The 16,842-nt window shown below is 47.6% G+C and overlaps 58 non-coding genes across 58 annotated transcripts; 24 read left to right on the top strand and 34 right to left on the bottom strand.

Annotated features, from left to right (window-relative positions):
• Positions 1 to 187: 187 nt before the first annotated feature.
• trnav-uac (transfer RNA valine (anticodon UAC)) lies at positions 188 to 260 on the bottom strand. The gene has a single exon. It is a non-coding gene; the product is annotated as a tRNA-Val (tRNA).
• A 120-nt stretch (positions 261 to 380) lies between these two features.
• trnag-ucc (transfer RNA glycine (anticodon UCC)) lies at positions 381 to 452 on the top strand. Its single transcript has one exon. It is a non-coding gene; the product is annotated as a tRNA-Gly (tRNA).
• A 79-nt stretch (positions 453 to 531) lies between these two features.
• trnad-guc (transfer RNA aspartic acid (anticodon GUC)) lies at positions 532 to 603 on the bottom strand. Its single transcript has one exon. It is a non-coding gene; the product is annotated as a tRNA-Asp (tRNA).
• Positions 604 to 870: 267 nt separating this feature from the next.
• On the top strand, positions 871 to 943 carry trnaa-agc (transfer RNA alanine (anticodon AGC)). The gene has a single exon. It is a non-coding gene; the product is annotated as a tRNA-Ala (tRNA).
• Positions 944 to 1,104: 161 nt separating this feature from the next.
• Positions 1,105 to 1,178, bottom strand: trnai-aau (transfer RNA isoleucine (anticodon AAU)). The gene has a single exon. It is a non-coding gene; the product is annotated as a tRNA-Ile (tRNA).
• Positions 1,179 to 1,431: 253 nt separating this feature from the next.
• On the bottom strand, positions 1,432 to 1,504 carry trnav-uac (transfer RNA valine (anticodon UAC)). The gene has a single exon. It is a non-coding gene; the product is annotated as a tRNA-Val (tRNA).
• Positions 1,505 to 1,775: 271 nt separating this feature from the next.
• On the bottom strand, positions 1,776 to 1,847 carry trnad-guc (transfer RNA aspartic acid (anticodon GUC)). The gene has a single exon. It is a non-coding gene; the product is annotated as a tRNA-Asp (tRNA).
• Positions 1,848 to 2,114: 267 nt separating this feature from the next.
• Positions 2,115 to 2,187, top strand: trnaa-agc (transfer RNA alanine (anticodon AGC)). Its single transcript has one exon. It is a non-coding gene; the product is annotated as a tRNA-Ala (tRNA).
• A 161-nt stretch (positions 2,188 to 2,348) lies between these two features.
• On the bottom strand, positions 2,349 to 2,422 carry trnai-aau (transfer RNA isoleucine (anticodon AAU)). Its single transcript has one exon. It is a non-coding gene; the product is annotated as a tRNA-Ile (tRNA).
• Positions 2,423 to 2,675: 253 nt separating this feature from the next.
• Positions 2,676 to 2,748, bottom strand: trnav-uac (transfer RNA valine (anticodon UAC)). Its single transcript has one exon. It is a non-coding gene; the product is annotated as a tRNA-Val (tRNA).
• A 120-nt stretch (positions 2,749 to 2,868) lies between these two features.
• On the top strand, positions 2,869 to 2,940 carry trnag-ucc (transfer RNA glycine (anticodon UCC)). Its single transcript has one exon. It is a non-coding gene; the product is annotated as a tRNA-Gly (tRNA).
• A 79-nt stretch (positions 2,941 to 3,019) lies between these two features.
• On the bottom strand, positions 3,020 to 3,091 carry trnad-guc (transfer RNA aspartic acid (anticodon GUC)). Its single transcript has one exon. It is a non-coding gene; the product is annotated as a tRNA-Asp (tRNA).
• Positions 3,092 to 3,358: 267 nt separating this feature from the next.
• Positions 3,359 to 3,431, top strand: trnaa-agc (transfer RNA alanine (anticodon AGC)). Its single transcript has one exon. It is a non-coding gene; the product is annotated as a tRNA-Ala (tRNA).
• A 161-nt stretch (positions 3,432 to 3,592) lies between these two features.
• trnai-aau (transfer RNA isoleucine (anticodon AAU)) lies at positions 3,593 to 3,666 on the bottom strand. Its single transcript has one exon. It is a non-coding gene; the product is annotated as a tRNA-Ile (tRNA).
• A 253-nt stretch (positions 3,667 to 3,919) lies between these two features.
• trnav-uac (transfer RNA valine (anticodon UAC)) lies at positions 3,920 to 3,992 on the bottom strand. Its single transcript has one exon. It is a non-coding gene; the product is annotated as a tRNA-Val (tRNA).
• A 271-nt stretch (positions 3,993 to 4,263) lies between these two features.
• On the bottom strand, positions 4,264 to 4,335 carry trnad-guc (transfer RNA aspartic acid (anticodon GUC)). The gene has a single exon. It is a non-coding gene; the product is annotated as a tRNA-Asp (tRNA).
• A 267-nt stretch (positions 4,336 to 4,602) lies between these two features.
• Positions 4,603 to 4,675, top strand: trnaa-agc (transfer RNA alanine (anticodon AGC)). Its single transcript has one exon. It is a non-coding gene; the product is annotated as a tRNA-Ala (tRNA).
• Positions 4,676 to 4,836: 161 nt separating this feature from the next.
• On the bottom strand, positions 4,837 to 4,910 carry trnai-aau (transfer RNA isoleucine (anticodon AAU)). Its single transcript has one exon. It is a non-coding gene; the product is annotated as a tRNA-Ile (tRNA).
• A 249-nt stretch (positions 4,911 to 5,159) lies between these two features.
• trnav-uac (transfer RNA valine (anticodon UAC)) lies at positions 5,160 to 5,232 on the bottom strand. The gene has a single exon. It is a non-coding gene; the product is annotated as a tRNA-Val (tRNA).
• A 120-nt stretch (positions 5,233 to 5,352) lies between these two features.
• Positions 5,353 to 5,424, top strand: trnag-ucc (transfer RNA glycine (anticodon UCC)). The gene has a single exon. It is a non-coding gene; the product is annotated as a tRNA-Gly (tRNA).
• A 79-nt stretch (positions 5,425 to 5,503) lies between these two features.
• On the bottom strand, positions 5,504 to 5,575 carry trnad-guc (transfer RNA aspartic acid (anticodon GUC)). Its single transcript has one exon. It is a non-coding gene; the product is annotated as a tRNA-Asp (tRNA).
• Positions 5,576 to 5,842: 267 nt separating this feature from the next.
• trnaa-agc (transfer RNA alanine (anticodon AGC)) lies at positions 5,843 to 5,915 on the top strand. Its single transcript has one exon. It is a non-coding gene; the product is annotated as a tRNA-Ala (tRNA).
• A 488-nt stretch (positions 5,916 to 6,403) lies between these two features.
• trnav-uac (transfer RNA valine (anticodon UAC)) lies at positions 6,404 to 6,476 on the bottom strand. Its single transcript has one exon. It is a non-coding gene; the product is annotated as a tRNA-Val (tRNA).
• A 120-nt stretch (positions 6,477 to 6,596) lies between these two features.
• Positions 6,597 to 6,668, top strand: trnag-ucc (transfer RNA glycine (anticodon UCC)). Its single transcript has one exon. It is a non-coding gene; the product is annotated as a tRNA-Gly (tRNA).
• A 417-nt stretch (positions 6,669 to 7,085) lies between these two features.
• trnaa-agc (transfer RNA alanine (anticodon AGC)) lies at positions 7,086 to 7,158 on the top strand. The gene has a single exon. It is a non-coding gene; the product is annotated as a tRNA-Ala (tRNA).
• Positions 7,159 to 7,319: 161 nt separating this feature from the next.
• trnai-aau (transfer RNA isoleucine (anticodon AAU)) lies at positions 7,320 to 7,393 on the bottom strand. Its single transcript has one exon. It is a non-coding gene; the product is annotated as a tRNA-Ile (tRNA).
• A 253-nt stretch (positions 7,394 to 7,646) lies between these two features.
• trnav-uac (transfer RNA valine (anticodon UAC)) lies at positions 7,647 to 7,719 on the bottom strand. The gene has a single exon. It is a non-coding gene; the product is annotated as a tRNA-Val (tRNA).
• A 120-nt stretch (positions 7,720 to 7,839) lies between these two features.
• trnag-ucc (transfer RNA glycine (anticodon UCC)) lies at positions 7,840 to 7,911 on the top strand. Its single transcript has one exon. It is a non-coding gene; the product is annotated as a tRNA-Gly (tRNA).
• Positions 7,912 to 7,990: 79 nt separating this feature from the next.
• trnad-guc (transfer RNA aspartic acid (anticodon GUC)) lies at positions 7,991 to 8,062 on the bottom strand. The gene has a single exon. It is a non-coding gene; the product is annotated as a tRNA-Asp (tRNA).
• A 267-nt stretch (positions 8,063 to 8,329) lies between these two features.
• trnaa-agc (transfer RNA alanine (anticodon AGC)) lies at positions 8,330 to 8,402 on the top strand. The gene has a single exon. It is a non-coding gene; the product is annotated as a tRNA-Ala (tRNA).
• A 161-nt stretch (positions 8,403 to 8,563) lies between these two features.
• On the bottom strand, positions 8,564 to 8,637 carry trnai-aau (transfer RNA isoleucine (anticodon AAU)). The gene has a single exon. It is a non-coding gene; the product is annotated as a tRNA-Ile (tRNA).
• Positions 8,638 to 8,890: 253 nt separating this feature from the next.
• trnav-uac (transfer RNA valine (anticodon UAC)) lies at positions 8,891 to 8,963 on the bottom strand. The gene has a single exon. It is a non-coding gene; the product is annotated as a tRNA-Val (tRNA).
• A 271-nt stretch (positions 8,964 to 9,234) lies between these two features.
• On the bottom strand, positions 9,235 to 9,306 carry trnad-guc (transfer RNA aspartic acid (anticodon GUC)). Its single transcript has one exon. It is a non-coding gene; the product is annotated as a tRNA-Asp (tRNA).
• A 267-nt stretch (positions 9,307 to 9,573) lies between these two features.
• trnaa-agc (transfer RNA alanine (anticodon AGC)) lies at positions 9,574 to 9,646 on the top strand. Its single transcript has one exon. It is a non-coding gene; the product is annotated as a tRNA-Ala (tRNA).
• Positions 9,647 to 9,807: 161 nt separating this feature from the next.
• trnai-aau (transfer RNA isoleucine (anticodon AAU)) lies at positions 9,808 to 9,881 on the bottom strand. The gene has a single exon. It is a non-coding gene; the product is annotated as a tRNA-Ile (tRNA).
• Positions 9,882 to 10,327: 446 nt separating this feature from the next.
• trnag-ucc (transfer RNA glycine (anticodon UCC)) lies at positions 10,328 to 10,399 on the top strand. The gene has a single exon. It is a non-coding gene; the product is annotated as a tRNA-Gly (tRNA).
• Positions 10,400 to 10,478: 79 nt separating this feature from the next.
• Positions 10,479 to 10,550, bottom strand: trnad-guc (transfer RNA aspartic acid (anticodon GUC)). Its single transcript has one exon. It is a non-coding gene; the product is annotated as a tRNA-Asp (tRNA).
• Positions 10,551 to 10,817: 267 nt separating this feature from the next.
• On the top strand, positions 10,818 to 10,890 carry trnaa-agc (transfer RNA alanine (anticodon AGC)). The gene has a single exon. It is a non-coding gene; the product is annotated as a tRNA-Ala (tRNA).
• A 161-nt stretch (positions 10,891 to 11,051) lies between these two features.
• Positions 11,052 to 11,125, bottom strand: trnai-aau (transfer RNA isoleucine (anticodon AAU)). The gene has a single exon. It is a non-coding gene; the product is annotated as a tRNA-Ile (tRNA).
• A 442-nt stretch (positions 11,126 to 11,567) lies between these two features.
• On the top strand, positions 11,568 to 11,639 carry trnag-ucc (transfer RNA glycine (anticodon UCC)). The gene has a single exon. It is a non-coding gene; the product is annotated as a tRNA-Gly (tRNA).
• Positions 11,640 to 11,718: 79 nt separating this feature from the next.
• trnad-guc (transfer RNA aspartic acid (anticodon GUC)) lies at positions 11,719 to 11,790 on the bottom strand. The gene has a single exon. It is a non-coding gene; the product is annotated as a tRNA-Asp (tRNA).
• A 129-nt stretch (positions 11,791 to 11,919) lies between these two features.
• trnai-aau (transfer RNA isoleucine (anticodon AAU)) lies at positions 11,920 to 11,993 on the bottom strand. Its single transcript has one exon. It is a non-coding gene; the product is annotated as a tRNA-Ile (tRNA).
• Positions 11,994 to 12,246: 253 nt separating this feature from the next.
• Positions 12,247 to 12,319, bottom strand: trnav-uac (transfer RNA valine (anticodon UAC)). The gene has a single exon. It is a non-coding gene; the product is annotated as a tRNA-Val (tRNA).
• Positions 12,320 to 12,439: 120 nt separating this feature from the next.
• trnag-ucc (transfer RNA glycine (anticodon UCC)) lies at positions 12,440 to 12,511 on the top strand. The gene has a single exon. It is a non-coding gene; the product is annotated as a tRNA-Gly (tRNA).
• A 79-nt stretch (positions 12,512 to 12,590) lies between these two features.
• Positions 12,591 to 12,662, bottom strand: trnad-guc (transfer RNA aspartic acid (anticodon GUC)). The gene has a single exon. It is a non-coding gene; the product is annotated as a tRNA-Asp (tRNA).
• A 267-nt stretch (positions 12,663 to 12,929) lies between these two features.
• Positions 12,930 to 13,002, top strand: trnaa-agc (transfer RNA alanine (anticodon AGC)). Its single transcript has one exon. It is a non-coding gene; the product is annotated as a tRNA-Ala (tRNA).
• A 488-nt stretch (positions 13,003 to 13,490) lies between these two features.
• trnav-uac (transfer RNA valine (anticodon UAC)) lies at positions 13,491 to 13,563 on the bottom strand. Its single transcript has one exon. It is a non-coding gene; the product is annotated as a tRNA-Val (tRNA).
• A 120-nt stretch (positions 13,564 to 13,683) lies between these two features.
• On the top strand, positions 13,684 to 13,755 carry trnag-ucc (transfer RNA glycine (anticodon UCC)). The gene has a single exon. It is a non-coding gene; the product is annotated as a tRNA-Gly (tRNA).
• A 79-nt stretch (positions 13,756 to 13,834) lies between these two features.
• Positions 13,835 to 13,906, bottom strand: trnad-guc (transfer RNA aspartic acid (anticodon GUC)). Its single transcript has one exon. It is a non-coding gene; the product is annotated as a tRNA-Asp (tRNA).
• A 267-nt stretch (positions 13,907 to 14,173) lies between these two features.
• Positions 14,174 to 14,246, top strand: trnaa-agc (transfer RNA alanine (anticodon AGC)). The gene has a single exon. It is a non-coding gene; the product is annotated as a tRNA-Ala (tRNA).
• Positions 14,247 to 14,734: 488 nt separating this feature from the next.
• Positions 14,735 to 14,807, bottom strand: trnav-uac (transfer RNA valine (anticodon UAC)). The gene has a single exon. It is a non-coding gene; the product is annotated as a tRNA-Val (tRNA).
• Positions 14,808 to 14,927: 120 nt separating this feature from the next.
• On the top strand, positions 14,928 to 14,999 carry trnag-ucc (transfer RNA glycine (anticodon UCC)). The gene has a single exon. It is a non-coding gene; the product is annotated as a tRNA-Gly (tRNA).
• A 417-nt stretch (positions 15,000 to 15,416) lies between these two features.
• On the top strand, positions 15,417 to 15,489 carry trnaa-agc (transfer RNA alanine (anticodon AGC)). The gene has a single exon. It is a non-coding gene; the product is annotated as a tRNA-Ala (tRNA).
• A 161-nt stretch (positions 15,490 to 15,650) lies between these two features.
• Positions 15,651 to 15,724, bottom strand: trnai-aau (transfer RNA isoleucine (anticodon AAU)). The gene has a single exon. It is a non-coding gene; the product is annotated as a tRNA-Ile (tRNA).
• A 253-nt stretch (positions 15,725 to 15,977) lies between these two features.
• On the bottom strand, positions 15,978 to 16,050 carry trnav-uac (transfer RNA valine (anticodon UAC)). Its single transcript has one exon. It is a non-coding gene; the product is annotated as a tRNA-Val (tRNA).
• A 120-nt stretch (positions 16,051 to 16,170) lies between these two features.
• Positions 16,171 to 16,242, top strand: trnag-ucc (transfer RNA glycine (anticodon UCC)). Its single transcript has one exon. It is a non-coding gene; the product is annotated as a tRNA-Gly (tRNA).
• A 79-nt stretch (positions 16,243 to 16,321) lies between these two features.
• trnad-guc (transfer RNA aspartic acid (anticodon GUC)) lies at positions 16,322 to 16,393 on the bottom strand. The gene has a single exon. It is a non-coding gene; the product is annotated as a tRNA-Asp (tRNA).
• A 267-nt stretch (positions 16,394 to 16,660) lies between these two features.
• On the top strand, positions 16,661 to 16,733 carry trnaa-agc (transfer RNA alanine (anticodon AGC)). The gene has a single exon. It is a non-coding gene; the product is annotated as a tRNA-Ala (tRNA).
• The last annotated feature ends 109 nt before the right edge of the window (positions 16,734 to 16,842 follow it).

Raw genomic sequence — 16,842 nt, 5'->3', positions numbered from 1 at the left:
TGTTTTTTTCCACATCCGAAGCCAAGCGCAGAAGGCACAACAACAACACGGGGATGGCATGATTGCTTCCTGTGCTCGCAATTGTCTTAATAAGGCCTAACACAAAATATAGATTGTTCCCATCTACTAATGAGGTGTGATGACAGGCTTGCCCATAGTGTCAGACAAAAGACAAGAACTAAAGGCATGTTTCTGCCTGGTTTCGAACCAGGGACCTTTCGCGTGTAAGGCGAACGTGATGACCACTACACTACAGAAACCACAATTTTCCACCAAGCGTGCATGTGTCCCGCAGTGGAAATGACAGAGTTTTGTCATCTTTCCCAGGGGAAAATTTGCACTGAGGGTCTTTCAGCAAAACAATGGTGTGCTTGTTTGTGGCGTTGGTGGTATAGTGGTGAGCATAGCTGCCTTCCAAGCAGTTGACCCGGGTTCGATTCCCGGCCAACGCATTGTCTTTAGCACGTCGCACCTTGCTGCTCCAAAACCCTTTCAGGTTTTTCGGCCGTAGGTTCAGAAAAAACATATTCTCTCCCCGTCGGGGAATCGAACCCCGGTCTTCCGCGTGACAGGCGGAGATACTGTCCACTATACTAACGAGGAAGCTGTGTGCAGCTGAATCTCTGCAACATGCAACAGGTCATACTGGCCCCTTCTCAATCTTCACAGAAGGTGTGTGTGTTCTTGTGCCTTTTTCATTAGGGAATGCATGGTGAGTGAGCTTGTCAGTGATGTGAAGTCCCAGAAACCTGAAACTGTGCATAGTTCTCCCTGTGCTACTGCTGAAGTGAGTCACCTCTGATCAACATGCTTCAGCCTTCTAAATGTTATGCTGTTGTCATGAGAGGCTAACAGCTCCTGTTTCTTCAAGGGGAATTAGCTCAAATGGTAGAGCGCTCGCTTAGCATGCGAGAGGTAGCGGGATCGATTCCCGCATTCTCCAACGAAGGTTTTGACTGTGTGAATGCCACTGAGAACAGCTTTAAAAACTATAAGTGTGAGTGTATAACTTCAGTGTACGTTATTTACCTGATTCACCATTTGCCTCTGCTTGACAGATGACCGTCTGAAAGCATGATATAGCAAAACAAAGAGAAGAATTTTTGGCCCGTACGGGGATCGAACCCGCGACCTTGGCGTTATTAGCACCACGCTCTAACCAACTGAGCTAACCGGCCCACAGTTGAAAGCGGAACCCTTCAGGCATGACGGATGAATGTCCACCAGGTGTAATTGTTTTATTCTGTTTTTTTCCACATCCGAAGCCAAGCGCAGAAGGCACAACAGCAGCACGGGGATGGCATGATTGCTTCCTGTGCTCGCAATTGTCTTAATAAGGCCTAACACAAAATATAGATTGTTCCCATCTACTAATGAGGTGTGATGACAGGCTTGCCCATAGTGTCAGACAAAAGATAAGAACTAAAGGCATGTTTCTGCCTGGTTTCGAACCAGGGACCTTTCGCGTGTAAGGCGAACGTGATGACCACTACACTACAGAAACCACAATTTTCCACCAAGCGTGCATGTGTCCCGCAGTGGAAATGACAGAGTTTGGTCATCTTTCCCAGGGGAAAATTTACACTGAGGGTCTTTCAGCAAAACAATGGTGTGCTTGTTTGTGGTGTTGGTGGTATAGTGGTGAGCATAGCTGCCTTCCAAGCAGTTGACCCGGGTTCGATTCCCGGCCAACGCATTGCCTTTAGCGCGTCGCACCTCGCTGCTCCAAAACCTTTTCAGGTTTTTCGGCCGTAGGTTCAGAAAAAACATACTCTCTCCCCGTCGGGGAATCGAACCCCGGTCTTCCGCGTGACAGGCGGAGATACTGTCCACTATACTAACGAGGAAGCTGTGTGCAGCTGAATCTCTACAACATGCAACAGGTAATACTGGCCCCTTCTCAATCTTCACAGAAGGTGTGTGTGTTCTTGTGCCTTTTTCATTAGGGAATGCATGGTGAGTGAGCTTGTCAGTGATGTGAAGTCCCAGAAACCTGAAACTGTGCATAGTTCTCCCTGTGCTACTGCTGAAGTGAGTCACCTCTGATCAACATGCTTCAGCCTTCTAAATGTTATGCTGTTGTCATGAGAGGCTAACAGCTCCTGTTTCTTCAAGGGGAATTAGCTCAAATGGTAGAGCGCTCGCTTAGCATGCGAGAGGTAGCGGGATCGATGCCCGCATTCTCCAACGAAGGTTTTGACTGTGTGAATGCCACTGAGAACAGCTTTAAAAACTATAAGTTTGAGTGTATAACTTCAGTGTACGTTATTTACCTGATTCACCATTTGCCTCTGCTTGACAGATGACCGTCTGAAAGCATGATATAGCAAAACAAAGAGAAGAACTTTTGGCCCGTACGGGGATCGAACCCGCGACCTTGGCGTTATTAGCACCACGCTCTAACCAACTGAGCTAACCGGCCCACAGTTGAAAGCGGAACCCTTCAGGCATGACGGATGAATGTCCACAAGGTGTAATTGTTTTATTCTGTTTTTTTCCACATCCGAAGCCAAGCGCAGAAGGCACAACAACAGCACGGGGATGGCATGATTGCTTCCTGTGCTCGCAATTGTCTTAATAAGGCCTAACACAAAATATAGATTGTTCCCATCTACTAATGAGGTGTGATGACAGGCTTGCCCATAGTGTCAGACAAAAGACAAGAACTAAAGGCATGTTTCTGCCTGGTTTCGAACCAGGGACCTTTCGCGTGTAAGGCGAACGTGATGACCACTACACTACAGAAACCACAATTTTCCACCAAGCGTGCATGTGTCCCGCAGTGGAAATGACAGAGTTTGGTCATCTTTCCCAGGGGAAAATTTACACTGAGGGTCTTTCAGCAAAACAATGGTGTGCTTGTTTGTGGCGTTGGTGGTATAGTGGTGAGCATAGCTGCCTTCCAAGCAGTTGACCCGGGTTCGATTCCCGGCCAACGCATTGCCTTTAGCGCGTCGCACCTCGCTGCTCCAAAATCTTTTCAGGTTTTTCGGCCGTAGGTTCAGAAAAAACATACTCTCTCCCCGTCGGGGAATCGAACCCCGGTCTTCCGCGTGACAGGCGGAGATACTGTCCACTATACTAACGAGGAAGCTGTGTGCAGCTGAATCTCTGCAACATGCAACAGGTAATACTGGGCCCTTCTCAATCTTCACAGAAGGTGTGTGTGTTCTTGTGCATTTTTCATTAGGGAATGCATGGTGAGTGAGCTTGTCAGTGATGTGAAGTCCCAGAAACCTGAAACTGTGCATAGTTCTCCCTGTGCTACTGCTGAAGTGAGTCACCTCTGAGCAACATGCTTCAGCCTTCTAAATGTTATGCTGTTGTCATGAGAGGCTAACAGCTCCTGTTTCTTCAAGGGGAATTAGCTCAAATGGTAGAGCGCTCGCTTAGCATGCGAGAGGTAGCGGGATCGATGCCCGCATTCTCCAACGAAGGTTTTGACTGTGTGAATGCCACTGAGAACAGCTTTAAAAACTATAAGTTTGAGTGTATAACTTCAGTGTACGTTATTTACCTGATTCACCATTTGCCTCTGCTTGACAGATGACCGTCTGAAAGCATGATATAGCAAAACAAAGAGAAGAACTTTTGGCCCGTACGGGGATCGAACCCGCGACCTTGGCGTTATTAGCACCACGCTCTAACCAACTGAGCTAACCGGCCCACAGTTGAAAGCTGAACCCTTCAGGCATGACGGATGAATGTCCACCAGGTGTAATTGTTTTATTCTGTTTTTTTCCACATCCGAAGCCAAGCGCAGAAGGCACAACAACAGCACGGGGATGGCATGATTGCTTCCTGTGCTCGCAATTGTCTTAATAAGGCCTAACACAAAATATAGATTGTTCCCATCTACTAATGAGGTGTGATGACAGGCTTGCCCATAGTGTCAGACAAAAGACAAGAACTAAAGGCATGTTTCTGCCTGGTTTCGAACCAGGGACCTTTCGCGTGTAAGGCGAACGTGATGACCACTACACTACAGAAACCACAATTTTCCACCAAGCGTGCATGTGTCCCGCAGCGGAAATGACAGAGTTTGGTCATCTTTCCCAGGGGAAAATTTGCACTGAGGGTCTTTCAGCAAAACAATGGTGTGCTTGTTTGTGGTGTTGGTGGTATAGTGGTGAGCATAGCTGCCTTCCAAGCAGTTGACCCGGGTTCGATTCCCGGCCAACGCATTGCCTTTAGCGCGTCGCACCTCGCTGCTCCAAAACCTTTTCAGGTTTTTCGGCCGTAGGTTCAGAAAAAACATACTCTCTCCCCGTCGGGGAATCGAACCCCGGTCTTCCGCGTGACAGGCGGAGATACTGTCCACTATACTAACGAGGAAGCTGTGTGCAGCTGAATCTCTGCAACATGCAACAGGTAATACTGGCCCCTTCTCAATCTTCACAGAAGGTGTGTGTGTTCTTGTGCCTTTTTCATTAGGGAATGCATGGTGAGTGAGCTTGTCAGTGATGTGAAGTCCCAGAAACCTGAAACTGTGCATAGTTCTCCCTGTGCTACTGCTGAAGTGAGTCACCTCTGATCAACATGCTTCAGCCTTCTAAATGTTATGCTGTTGTCATGAGAGGCTAACAGCTCCTGTTTCTTCAAGGGGAATTAGCTCAAATGGTAGAGCGCTCGCTTAGCATGCGAGAGGTAGCGGGATCGATGCCCGCATTCTCCAACGAAGGTTTTGACTGTGTGAATGCCACTTAGAACAGCTTTAAAAACTATAAGTTTGAGTGTATAACTTCAGTGTACGTTATTTACCTGATTCACCATTTGCCTCTGCTTGACAGATGACCGTCTGAAAGCATGATATAGCAAAACAAAGAGAAGAACTTTTGGCCCGTACGGGGATCGAACCCGCGACCTTGGCGTTATTAGCACCACGCTCTAACCAACTGAGCTAACCGGCCCACAGTTGATAAACCCTTCAGGCATGACGGATGAATGTCCACAAGGTGTAATTGTTTTATTCTGTTTTTTTCCACATCCGAAGCCAAGCGCAGAAGGCACAACAACAGCACGGGGATGGCATGATTGCTTCCTGTGCTCGCAATTGTCTTAATAAGGCCTAACACAAAATATAGATTGTTCCCATCTACTAATGAGGTGTGATGACAGGCTTGCCCATAGTGTCAGACAAAAGACAAGAACTAAAGGCATGTTTCTGCCTGGTTTCGAACCAGGGACCTTTCGCGTGTAAGGCGAACGTGATGACCACTACACTACAGAAACCACAATTTTCCACCAAGCGTGCATGTGTCCCGCAGTGGAAATGACAGAGTTTGGTCATCTTTCCCAGGGGAAAATTTACACTGAGGGTCTTTCAGCAAAACATCGGTGTGCTTGTTTGTGGCGTTGGTGGTATAGTGGTGAGCATAGCTGCCTTCCAAGCAGTTGACCCGGGTTCGATTCCCGGCCAACGCATTGCCTTTAGCGCGTCGCACCTCGCTGCTCCAAAACCTTTTCAGATTTTTCGGCCGTAGGTTCAGAAAAAACATACTCTCTCCCCGTCGGGGAATCGAACCCCGGTCTTCCGCGTGACAGGCGGAGATACTGTCCACTATACTAACGAGGAAGCTGTGTGCAGCTGAACCTCTGCAACATGCAACAGGTAATACTGGCCCCTTCTCAATCTTCACAGAAGGTGTGTGTGTTCTTGTGCCTTTTTCATTAGGGAATGCATGGTGAGTGAGCTTGTCAGTGATGTGAAGTCCCAGAAACCTGAAACTGTGCATAGTTCTCCCTGTGCTACTGCTGAAGTGAGTCACCTCTGATCAACATGCTTCAGCCTTCTAAATGTTATGCTGTTGTCATGAGAGGCTAACAGCTCCTGTTTCTTCAAGGGGAATTAGCTCAAATGGTAGAGCGCTCGCTTAGCATGCGAGAGGTAGCGGGATCGATGCCCGCATTCTCCAACGAAGGTTTTGACTGTGTGAATGCCACTGAGAACAGCTTTAAAAACTATAAGTTTGAGTGTATAACTTCAGTGTACGTTATTTACCTGATTCACCATTTGCCTCTGCTTGACAGATGACCGTCTGAAAGCATGATATAGCAAAACAAAGAGAAGAATTTTTGGCCCGTACGGGGATCGAACCCACGACCTTGGCGTTATTAGCACCACGCTCTAACCAACTGAGCTAACCGGCCCACAGTTGATAGCAGAACCCTTCAGGCATGACGGATGAATGTCCACAAGGTGTAATTGTTTTATTCTGTTTTTTTCCACATCCGAAGCCAAGCGCAGAAGGCACAACAACAGCACGGGGATGGCATGATTGCTTCCTGTGCTAGCAATTGTCTTAATAAGGCCTAACACAAAATATAGATTGTTCCCATCTACTAATGAGGTGTGATGACAGGCTTGCCCATAGTGTCAGACAAAAGACAAGAACTAAAGGCATGTTTCTGCCTGGTTTCGAACCAGGGACCTTTCGCGTGTAAGGCGAACGTGATGACCACTACACTACAGAAACCACAATTTTCCACCAAGCGTGCATGTGTCCCGCAGTGGAAATGACAGAGTTTGGTCATCTTTCCCAGGGGAAAATTTGCACTGAGGGTCTTTCAGCAAAACAATGGTGTGCTTGTTTGTGGCGTTGGTGGTATAGTGGTGAGCATAGCTGCCTTCCAAGCAGTTGACCCGGGTTCGATTCCCGGCCAACGCATTGCCTTTAGCGCGTCGCACCTTGCTGCTCCAAAACCTTTTCAGGTTTTTCGGCTGTAGGTTCAGAAAAAACATATTCTCTCCCCGTCGGGGAAACGAACCCCGGTCTTCCGCGTGACAGGCGGAGATACTGTCCACTATACTAACGAGGAAGCTGTTGCAGCTGAATCTCTGCAACATGCAACAGGTAATACTGGCCCCTTCTCAATCTTCACAGAAGGTATGTGTGTTCTTGTGCCTTTTTCATTAGGCAATGCATGGTGATTGAGCTTGTCAGTGATGTGAATTCCCAGAAACCTGAAACTGTGCATAGTTCTCCCTGTGCTACTGCTGAAGTGAGTCACCTCTGATCAACATGCTTCAGCCTTCTAAATGTTATGCTGTTGTCATGAGAGGCTAACAGCTCCTGTTTCTTCAAGGGGAATTAGCTCAAATGGTAGAGCGCTCGCTTAGCATGCGAGAGGCAGCGGGATCGATGCCCGCATTCTCCAACGAAGGTTTTGACTGTGTGAATGCCACTGAGAACAGCTTTAAAAACTATAAGTTTGAGTGTATAACTTCAGTGTACGTTATTTACCTGATTCATCATTTGCCTCTGCTTGACAGATGACAGTCTGAAAGCATGATATAGCAAAACAAAGAGAAGAACTTTTGGCCCGTACGGGGATCGAACCCGCGACCTTGGCGTTATTAGCACCACGCTCTAACCAACTGAGCTAACCGGCCCACAGTTGATAGCGGAACCCTTCAGGCATGACGGATGAATGTCCACAAGGTGTAATTGTTTTATTCTGTTTTTTTCCACATCCGAAGCCAAGCGCAGAAGGCACAACAACAGCACGGGGATGGCATGATTGCTTCCTGTGCTCGCAATTGTCTTAATAAGGCCTAACACAAAATATAGATTGTTCCCATCTACTAATGAGGTGTGATGACAGGCTTGCCCATAGTGTCAGACAAAAGACAAGAACTAAAGGCATGTTTCTGCCTGGTTTCGAACCAGGGACCTTTCGCGTGTAAGGCGAACGTGATGACCACTACACTACAGAAACCACAATTTTCCACCAAGCGTGCATGTGTCCCGCAGTGGAAATGACAGAGTTTTGTCATCTTTCCCAGGGGAAAATTTGCACTGAGGGTCTTTCAGCAAAACAATGGTGTGCTTGTTTGTGGCGTTGGTGGTATAGTGGTGAGCATAGCTGCCTTCCAAGCAGTTGACCCGGGTTCGATTCCCGGCCAACGCATTGTCTTTAGCACGTCGCACCTTGCTGCTCCAAAACCCTTTCAGGTTTTTCGGCCGTAGGTTCAGAAAAAACATATTCTCTCCCCGTCGGGGAATCGAACCCCGGTCTTCCGCGTGACAGGCGGAGATACTGTCCACTATACTAACGAGGAAGCTGTGTGCAGCTGAATCTCTGCAACATGCAACAGGTAATACTGGCCCCTTCTCAATCTTCACAGAAGGTGTGTGTGTTCTTGTGCCTTTTTCATTAGGGAATGCATGGTGAGTGAGCTTGTCAGTGATGTGAAGTCCCAGAAACCTGAAACTGTGCATAGTTCTCCCTGTGCTACTGCTGAAGTGAGTCACCTCTGAGCAACATGCTTCAGCCTTCTAAATGTTATGCTGTTGTCATGAGAGGCTAACAGCTCCTGTTTCTTTAAGGGGAATTAGCTCAAATGGTAGAGCGCTCGCTTAGCATGCGAGAGGTAGCGGGATCGATGCCCGCATTCTCCAATGAAGGTTTTGACTGTGTGAATGCCACTGAGAACAGCTTTAAAAACTATAAGTTTGAGTGTATAACTTCAGTGTACGTTATTTACCTGATTCACCATTTGCCTCTGCTTGACAGATGACCGTCTGAAAGCATGATATAGCAAAACAAAGAGAAGAATTTTTGGCCCGTACGGGGATCGAACCCGCGACCTTGGCGTTATTAGCACCACGCTCTAACCAACTGAGCTAACCGGCCCACAGTTGATAGCAGAACCCTTCAGGCATGACGGATGAATGTCCACCAGGTGTAATTGTTTTATTCTGTTTTTTTCCACATCCGAAGCCAAGCGCAGAAGGCACAACAACAACACGGGGATGGCATGATTGCTTCCTGTGCTCGCAATTGTCTTAATAAGGCCTAACACAAAATATAGATTGTTCCCATCTACTAATGAGGTGTGATGACAGGCTTGCCCATAGTGTCAGACAAAAGACAAGAACTAAAGGCATGTTTCTGCCTGGTTTCGAACCAGGGACCTTTCGCGTGTAAGGCGAACGTGATGACCACTACACTACAGAAACCACAATTTTCCACCAAGCGTGCATGTGTCCCGCAGTGGAAATGACAGAGTTTTGTCATCTTTCCCAGGGGAAAATTTGCACTGAGGGTCTTTCAGCAAAACAATGGTGTGCTTGTTTGTGGCATTGGTGGTATAGTGGTGAGCATAGCTGCCTTCCAAGCAGTTGACCCGGGTTCGATTCCCGGCCAACGCATTGTCTTTAGCACGTCGCACCTTGCTGCTCCAAAACCCTTTCAGGTTTTTCGGCCGTAGGTTCAGAAAAAACATATTCTCTCCCCGTCGGGGAATCGAACCCCGGTCTTCCGCGTGACAGGCGGAGATACTGTCCACTATACTAACGAGGAAGCTGTGTGCAGCTGAATCTCTGCAACATGCAACAGGTCATACTGGCCCCTTCTCAATCTTCACAGAAGGTGTGTGTGTTCTTGTGCCTTTTTCATTAGGGAATGCATGGTGAGTGAGCTTGTCAGTGATGTGAAGTCCCAGAAACCTGAAACTGTGCATAGTTCTCCCTGTGCTACTGCTGAAGTGAGTCACCTCTGATCAACATGCTTCAGCCTTCTAAATGTTATGCTGTTGTCATGAGAGGCTAACAGCTCCTGTTTCTTCAAGGGGAATTAGCTCAAATGGTAGAGCGCTCGCTTAGCATGCGAGAGGTAGCGGGATCGATGCCCGCATTCTCCAACGAAGGTTTTGACTGTGTGAATGCCACTGAGAACAGCTTTAAAAACTATAAGTGTGAGTGTATAACTTCAGTGTACGTTATTTACCTGATTCACCATTTGCCTCTGCTTGACAGATGACCGTCTGAAAGCATGATATAGCAAAACAAAGAGAAGAATTTTTGGCCCGTACGGGGATCGAACCCGCGACCTTGGCGTTATTAGCACCACGCTCTAACCAACTGAGCTAACCGGCCCACAGTTGAAAGCGGAACCCTTCAGGCATGACGGATGAATGTCCACCAGGTGTAATTGTTTTATTCTGTTTTTTTCCACATCCGAAGCCAAGCGCAGAAGGCACAACAACAGCACGGGGATGGCATGATTGCTTCCTGTGCTCGCAATTGTCTTAACAAGGCCTAACACAAAATATAGATTGTTCCCATCTACTAATGAGGTGTGATGACAGGCTTGCCCATAGTGTCAGACAAAAGACAAGAACTAAAGGCATGTTTCTGCCTGGTTTCGAACCAGGAACCTTTCGCGTGTAAGGCGAATGTGATGACCACTACACTACAGAAACCACAATTTTCCACCAAGCGTGCATGTGTCCCGCAGTGGAAATGACAGAGTTTGGTCATCTTTCCCAGGGGAAAATTTGCACTGAGGGTCTTTCAGCAAAACAATGGTGTGCTTGTTTGTGGCGTTGGTGGTATAGTGGTGAGCATAGCTGCCTTCCAAGCAGTTGACCCGGGTTCGATTCCCGGCCAACGCATTGCCTTTAGCGCGTCGTACCTCGCTGCTCCAAAATCTTTTCAGGTTTTTCGGCCGTAGGTTCAGAAAAAACATACTCTCTCCCCGTCGGGGAATCGAACCCCGGTCTTCCGCGTGACAGGCGGAGATACTGTCCACTATACTAACGAGGAAGCTGTGTGCAGCTGAATCTCTACAACATGCAACAGGTAATACTGGCCCCTTCTCAATCTTCACAGAAGGTGTGTGTGTTCTTGTGCCTTTTTCATTAGGGAATGCATGGTGAGTGAGCTTGTCAGTGATGTGAAGTCCCAGAAACCCGAAACTGTGCATAGTTCTCCCTGTGCTACTGCTGAAGTGAGTCACCTCTGATCAACATGCTTCAGCCTTCTAAATGTTATGCTGTTGTCATGAGAGGCTAACAGCTCCTGTTTCTTCAAGGGGAATTAGCTCAAATGGTAGAGCGCTCGCTTAGCATGCGAGAGGTAGCGGGATCGATGCCCGCATTCTCCAACGAAGGTTTTGACTGTGTGAATGCCACTTAGAGCAGCTTTAAAAACTATAAGTTTGAGTGTATAACTTCAGTGTACGTTATTTACCTGATTCACCATTTGCCTCTGCTTGACAGATGACCGTCTGAAAGCATGATATAGCAAAACAAAGAGAAGAACTTTTGGCCCGTACGGGGATCGAACCCGCGACCTTGGCGTTATTAGCACCACGCTCTAACCAACTGAGCTAACCGGCCCACAGTTGATAAACCCTTCAGGCATGACGGATGAATGTCCACAAGGTGTAATTGTTTTATTCTGTTTTTTTCCACATCCGAAGCCAAGCGCAGAAGGCACAACAACAGCACGGGGATGGCATGATTGCTTCCTGTGCTCGCAATTGTCTTAATAAGGCCTAACACAAAATATAGATTGTTCCCATCTACTAATGAGGTGTGATGACAGGCTTGCCCATAGTGTCAGACAAAAGACAAGAACTAAAGGCATGTTTCTGCCTGGTTTCGAACCAGGGACCTTTCGCGTGTAAGGCGAATGTGATGACCACTACACTACAGAAACCACAATTTTCCACCAAGCGTGCATGTGTCCCGCAGTGGAAATGACAGAGTTTGGTCATCTTTCCCAGGGGAAAATTTGCACTGAGGGTCTTTCAGCAAAACAATGGTGTGCTTGTTTGTGGCGTTGGTGGTATAGTGGTGAGCATAGCTGCCTTCCAAGCAGTTGACCCGGGTTCGATTCCCGGCCAACGCATTGCATTTAGCACGTCGCACCTTGCTGCTCCAAAACCTTTTCAGGTTTTTCGGCCGTAGGTTCAGAAAAAACATATTCTCTCCCCGTCGGGGAATCGAACCCCGGTCTTCCGCGTGACAGGCGGAGATACTGTCCACTATACTAACGAGGAAGCTGTGTGCAGCTGAATCTCTGCAACATGCAACAGGTAATACTGGCCCCTTCTCAATCTTCACAGAAGGTGTGTGTGTTCTGATGACCGTCTGAAAGCATGATATAGCAAAACAAAGAGAAGAACTTTTGGCCCGTACGGGGATCGAACCCGCGACCTTGGCGTTATTAGCACCACGCTCTAACCAACTGAGCTAACCGGCCCACAGTTGAAAGCTGAACCCTTCAGGCATGACGGATGAATGTCCACCAGGTGTAATTGTTTTATTCTGTTTTTTTCCACATCCGAAGCCAAGCGCAGAAGGCACAACAACAGCACGGGGATGGCATGATTGCTTCCTGTGCTCGCAATTGTCTTAATAAGGCCTAACACAAAATATAGATTGTTCCCATCTACTAATGAGGTGTGATAACAGGCTTGCCCATAGTGTCAGACAAAAGACAAGAACTAAAGGCATGTTTCTGCCTGGTTTCGAACCAGGGACCTTTCGCGTGTAAGGCGAACGTGATGACCACTACACTACAGAAACCACAATTTTCCACCAAGCGTGCATGTGTCCCGCAGTGGAAATGACAGAGTTTGGTCATCTTTCCCAGGGGAAAATTTACACTGAGGGTCTTTCAGCAAAACAATGGTGTGCTTGTTTGTGGCGTTGGTGGTATAGTGGTGAGCATAGCTGCCTTCCAAGCAGTTGACCCGGGTTCGATTCCCGGCCAACGCATTGCCTTTAGCGCGTCGTACCTCGCTGCTCCAAAATCTTTTCAGGTTTTTCGGCCGTAGGTTCAGAAAAAACATACTCTCTCCCCGTCGGGGAATCGAACCCCGGTCTTCCGCGTGACAGGCGGAGATACTGTCCACTATACTAACGAGGAAGCTGTGTGCAGCTGAATCTCTACAACATGCAACAGGTAATACTGGCCCCTTCTCAATCTTCACAGAAGGTGTGTGTGTTCTTGTGCCTTTTTCATTAGGGAATGCATGGTGAGTGAGCTTGTCAGTGATGTGAAGTCCCAGAAACCCGAAACTGTGCATAGTTCTCCCTGTGCTACTGCTGAAGTGAGTCACCTCTGATCAACATGCTTCAGCCTTCTAAATGTTATGCTGTTGTCATGAGAGGCTAACAGCTCCTGTTTCTTCAAGGGGAATTAGCTCAAATGGTAGAGCGCTCGCTTAGCATGCGAGAGGTAGCGGGATCGATGCCCGCATTCTCCAACGAAGGTTTTGACTGTGTGAATGCCACTGAGAACAGCTTTAAAAACTATAAGTTTGAGTGTATAACTTCAGTGTACGTTATTTACCTGATTCACCATTTGCCTCTGCTTGACAGATGACCGTCTGAAAGCATGATATAGCAAAACAAAGAGAAGAACTTTTGGCCCGTACGGGGATCCAACCCGCGACCTTGGCGTTATTAGCACCACGCTCTAACCAACTGAGCTAACCGGCCCACAGTTGAAAGCTGAACCCTTCAGGCATGACGGATGAATGTCCACCAGGTGTAATTGTTTTATTCTGTTTTTTTCCACATCCGAAGCCAAGCGCAGAAGGCACAACAACAGCACGGGGATGGCATGATTGCTTCCTGTGCTCGCAATTGTCTTAATAAGGCCTAACACAAAATATAGATTGTTCCCATCTACTAATGAGGTGTGATGACAGGCTTGCCCATAGTGTCAGACAAAAGACAAGAACTAAAGGCATGTTTCTGCCTGGTTTCGAACCAGGGACCTTTCGCGTGTAAGGCGAACGTGATGACCACTACACTACAGAAACCACAATTTTCCACCAAGCGTGCATGTGTCCCGCAGTGGAAATGACAGAGTTTGGTCATCTTTCCCAGGGGAAAATTTACACTGAGGGTCTTTCAGCAAAACAATGGTGTGCTTGTTTGTGGCGTTGGTGGTATAGTGGTGAGCATAGCTGCCTTCCAAGCAGTTGACCCGGGTTCGATTCCCGGCCAACGCATTGCCTTTAGCGCGTCGCACCTCGCTGCTCCAAAACCTTTTCAGGTTTTTCGGCCGTAGGTTCAGAAAAAACATACTCTCTCCCCGTCGGGGAATCGAACCCCGGTCTTCCGCGTGACAGGCGGAGATACTGTCCACTATACTAACGAGGAAGCTGTGTGCAGCTGAACCTCTACAACATGCAACAGGTAATACTGGCCCCTTCTCAATCTTCACAGAAGGTGTGTGTGTTCTTGTGCCTTTTTCATTAGGGAATGCATGGTGAGTGAGCTTGTCAGTGATGTGAAGTCCCAGAAACCTGAAACTGTGCATAGTTCTCCCTGTGCTACTGCTGAAGTGAGTCACCTCTGATCAACATGCTTCAGCCTTCTAAATGTTATGCTGTTGTCATGAGAGGCTAACAGCTCCTGTTTCTTCAAGGGGAATTAGCTCAAATGGTAGAGCGCTCGCTTAGCATGCGAGAGGTAGCGGGATCGATGCCCGCATTCTCCAACGAAGGTTTTGACTGTGTGAATGCCACTGAGAACAGCTTTAAAAACTATAAGTTTGAGTGTATAACTTCAGTGTACGTTATTTACCTGATTCACCATTTGCCTCTGCTTGACAGATGACCGTCTGAAAGCATGATATAGCAAAACAAAGAGAAGAATTTTTGGCCCGTACGGGGATCGAACCCACGACCTTGGCGTTATTAGCACCACGCTCTAACCAACTGAGCTAACCGGCCCACAGTTGATAGCAGAACCCTTCAGGCATGACGGATGAATGTCCACAAGGTGTAATTGTTTTATTCAGTTTTTTTCCACATCCGAAGCCAAGCGCAGAAGGCACAACAACAGCACGGGGATGGCATGATTGCTTCCTGTGCTAGCAATTGTCTTAATAAGGCCTAACACAAAATATAGATTGTTCCCATCTACTAATGAGGTGTGATGACAGGCTTGCCCATAGTGTCAGACAAAAGACAAGAACTAAAGGCATGTTTCTGCCTGGTTTCGAACCAGGGACCTTTCGCGTGTAAGGCGAACGTGATGACCACTACACTACAGAAACCACAATTTTCCACCAAGCGTGCATGTGTCCCGCAGTGGAAATGACAGAGTTTGGTCATCTTTCCCAGGGGAAAATTTGCACTGAGGGTCTTTCAGCAAAACAATGGTGTGCTTGTTTGTGGCGTTGGTGGTATAGTGGTGAGCATAGCTGCCTTCCAAGCAGTTGACCCGGGTTCGATTCCCGGCCAACGCATTGCCTTTAGCGCGTCGCACCTTGCTGCTCCAAAACCTTTTCAGGTTTTTCGGCTGTAGGTTCAGAAAAAACATATTCTCTCCCCGTCGGGGAAACGAACCCCGGTCTTCCGCGTGACAGGCGGAGATACTGTCCACTATACTAACGAGGAAGCTGTTGCAGCTGAATCTCTGCAACATGCAACAGGTAATACTGGCCCCTTCTCAATCTTCACAGAAGGTATGTGTGTTCTTGTGCCTTTTTCATTAGGCAATGCATGGTGATTGAGCTTGTCAGTGATGTGAATTCCCAGAAACCTGAAACTGTGCATAGTTCTCCCTGTGCTACTGCTGAAGTGAGTCACCTCTGATCAACATGCTTCAGCCTTCTAAATGTTATGCTGTTGTCATGAGAGGCTAACAGCTCCTGTTTCTTCAAGGGGAATTAGCTCAAATGGTAGAGCGCTCGCTTAGCATGCGAGAGGCAGCGGGATCGATGCCCGCATTCTCCAACGAAGGTTTTGACTGTGTGAATGCCACTGAGAACAGCTTTAAAAACTATAAGTTTGAGTGTATAACTTCAGTGTACGTTATTTACCTGATTCACCATTTGCCTCTGCTTGACAGATGACAGTCTGAAAGCATGATATAGCAAAACAAAGAGAAGAACTTTTGGCCCGTACGGGGATCGAACCCGCGACCTTGGCGTTATTAGCACCACGCTCTAACCAACTGAGCTAACCGGCCCACAGTTGATAGCGGAACCCTTCAGGCATGACGGATGAATGTCCACAAGGTGTAATTGTTTTATTCTGTTTTTTTCCACATCCGAAGCCAAGCGCAGAAGGCACAACAACAGCACGGGGATGGCATGATTGCTTCCTGTGCTCGCAATTGTCTTAATAAGGCCTAACACAAAATATAGATTGTTCCCATCTACTAATGAGGTGTGATGACAGGCTTGCCCATAGTGTCAGACAAAAGACAAGAACTAAAGGCATGTTTCTGCCTGGTTTCGAACCAGGGACCTTTCGCGTGTAAGGCGAACGTGATGACCACTACACTACAGAAACCACAATTTTCCACCAAGCGTGCATGTGTCCCGCAGTGGAAATGACAGAGTTTGGTCATCTTTCCCAGGGGAAAATTTACACTGAGGGTCTTTCAGCAAAACAATGGTGTGCTTGTTTGTGGCGTTGGTGGTATAGTGGTGAGCATAGCTGCCTTCCAAGCAGTTGACCCGGGTTCGATTCCCGGCCAACGCATTGCCTTTAGCGCGTCGCACCTCGCTGCTCCAAAACCTTTTCAGGTTTTTCGGCCGTAGGTTCAGAGAAAACATACTCTCTCCCCGTCGGGGAATCGAACCCCGGTCTTCCGCGTGACAGGCGGAGATACTGTCCACTATACTAACGAGGAAGCTGTGTGCAGCTGAATCTCTGCAACATGCAACAGGTAATACTGGCCCCTTCTCAATCTTCACAGAAGGTGTGTGTGTTCTTGTGCCTTTTTCATTAGGGAATGCATGGTGAGTGAGCTTGTCAGTGATGTGAAGTCCCAGAAACCTGAAACTGTGCATAGTTCTCCCTGTGCTACTGCTGAAGTGAGTCACCTCTGAGCAACATGCTTCAGCCTTCTAAATGTTATGCTGTTGTCATGAGAGGCTAACAGCTCTTGTTTCTTTAAGGGGAATTAGCTCAAATGGTAGAGCGCTCGCTTAGCATGCGAGAGGTAGCGGGATCGATGCCCGCATTCTCCAATGAAGGTTTTGACTGTGTGAATGCCACTGAGAACAGCTTTAAAAACTATAAGTTTGAGTGTATAACTTCAGTGTACGTTATTTACCTGATTCACCATTTGCCTCTGCT

Source organism: Astyanax mexicanus, unplaced genomic scaffold (assembly GCF_023375975.1).
Source record: "Astyanax mexicanus isolate ESR-SI-001 unplaced genomic scaffold, AstMex3_surface scaffold_39, whole genome shotgun sequence".
In the NCBI taxonomy this organism is placed as follows: Eukaryota; Metazoa; Chordata; class Actinopteri; order Characiformes; family Acestrorhamphidae; genus Astyanax; species Astyanax mexicanus.
This window is presented reverse-complemented; position numbering and strand designations above follow the sequence as displayed.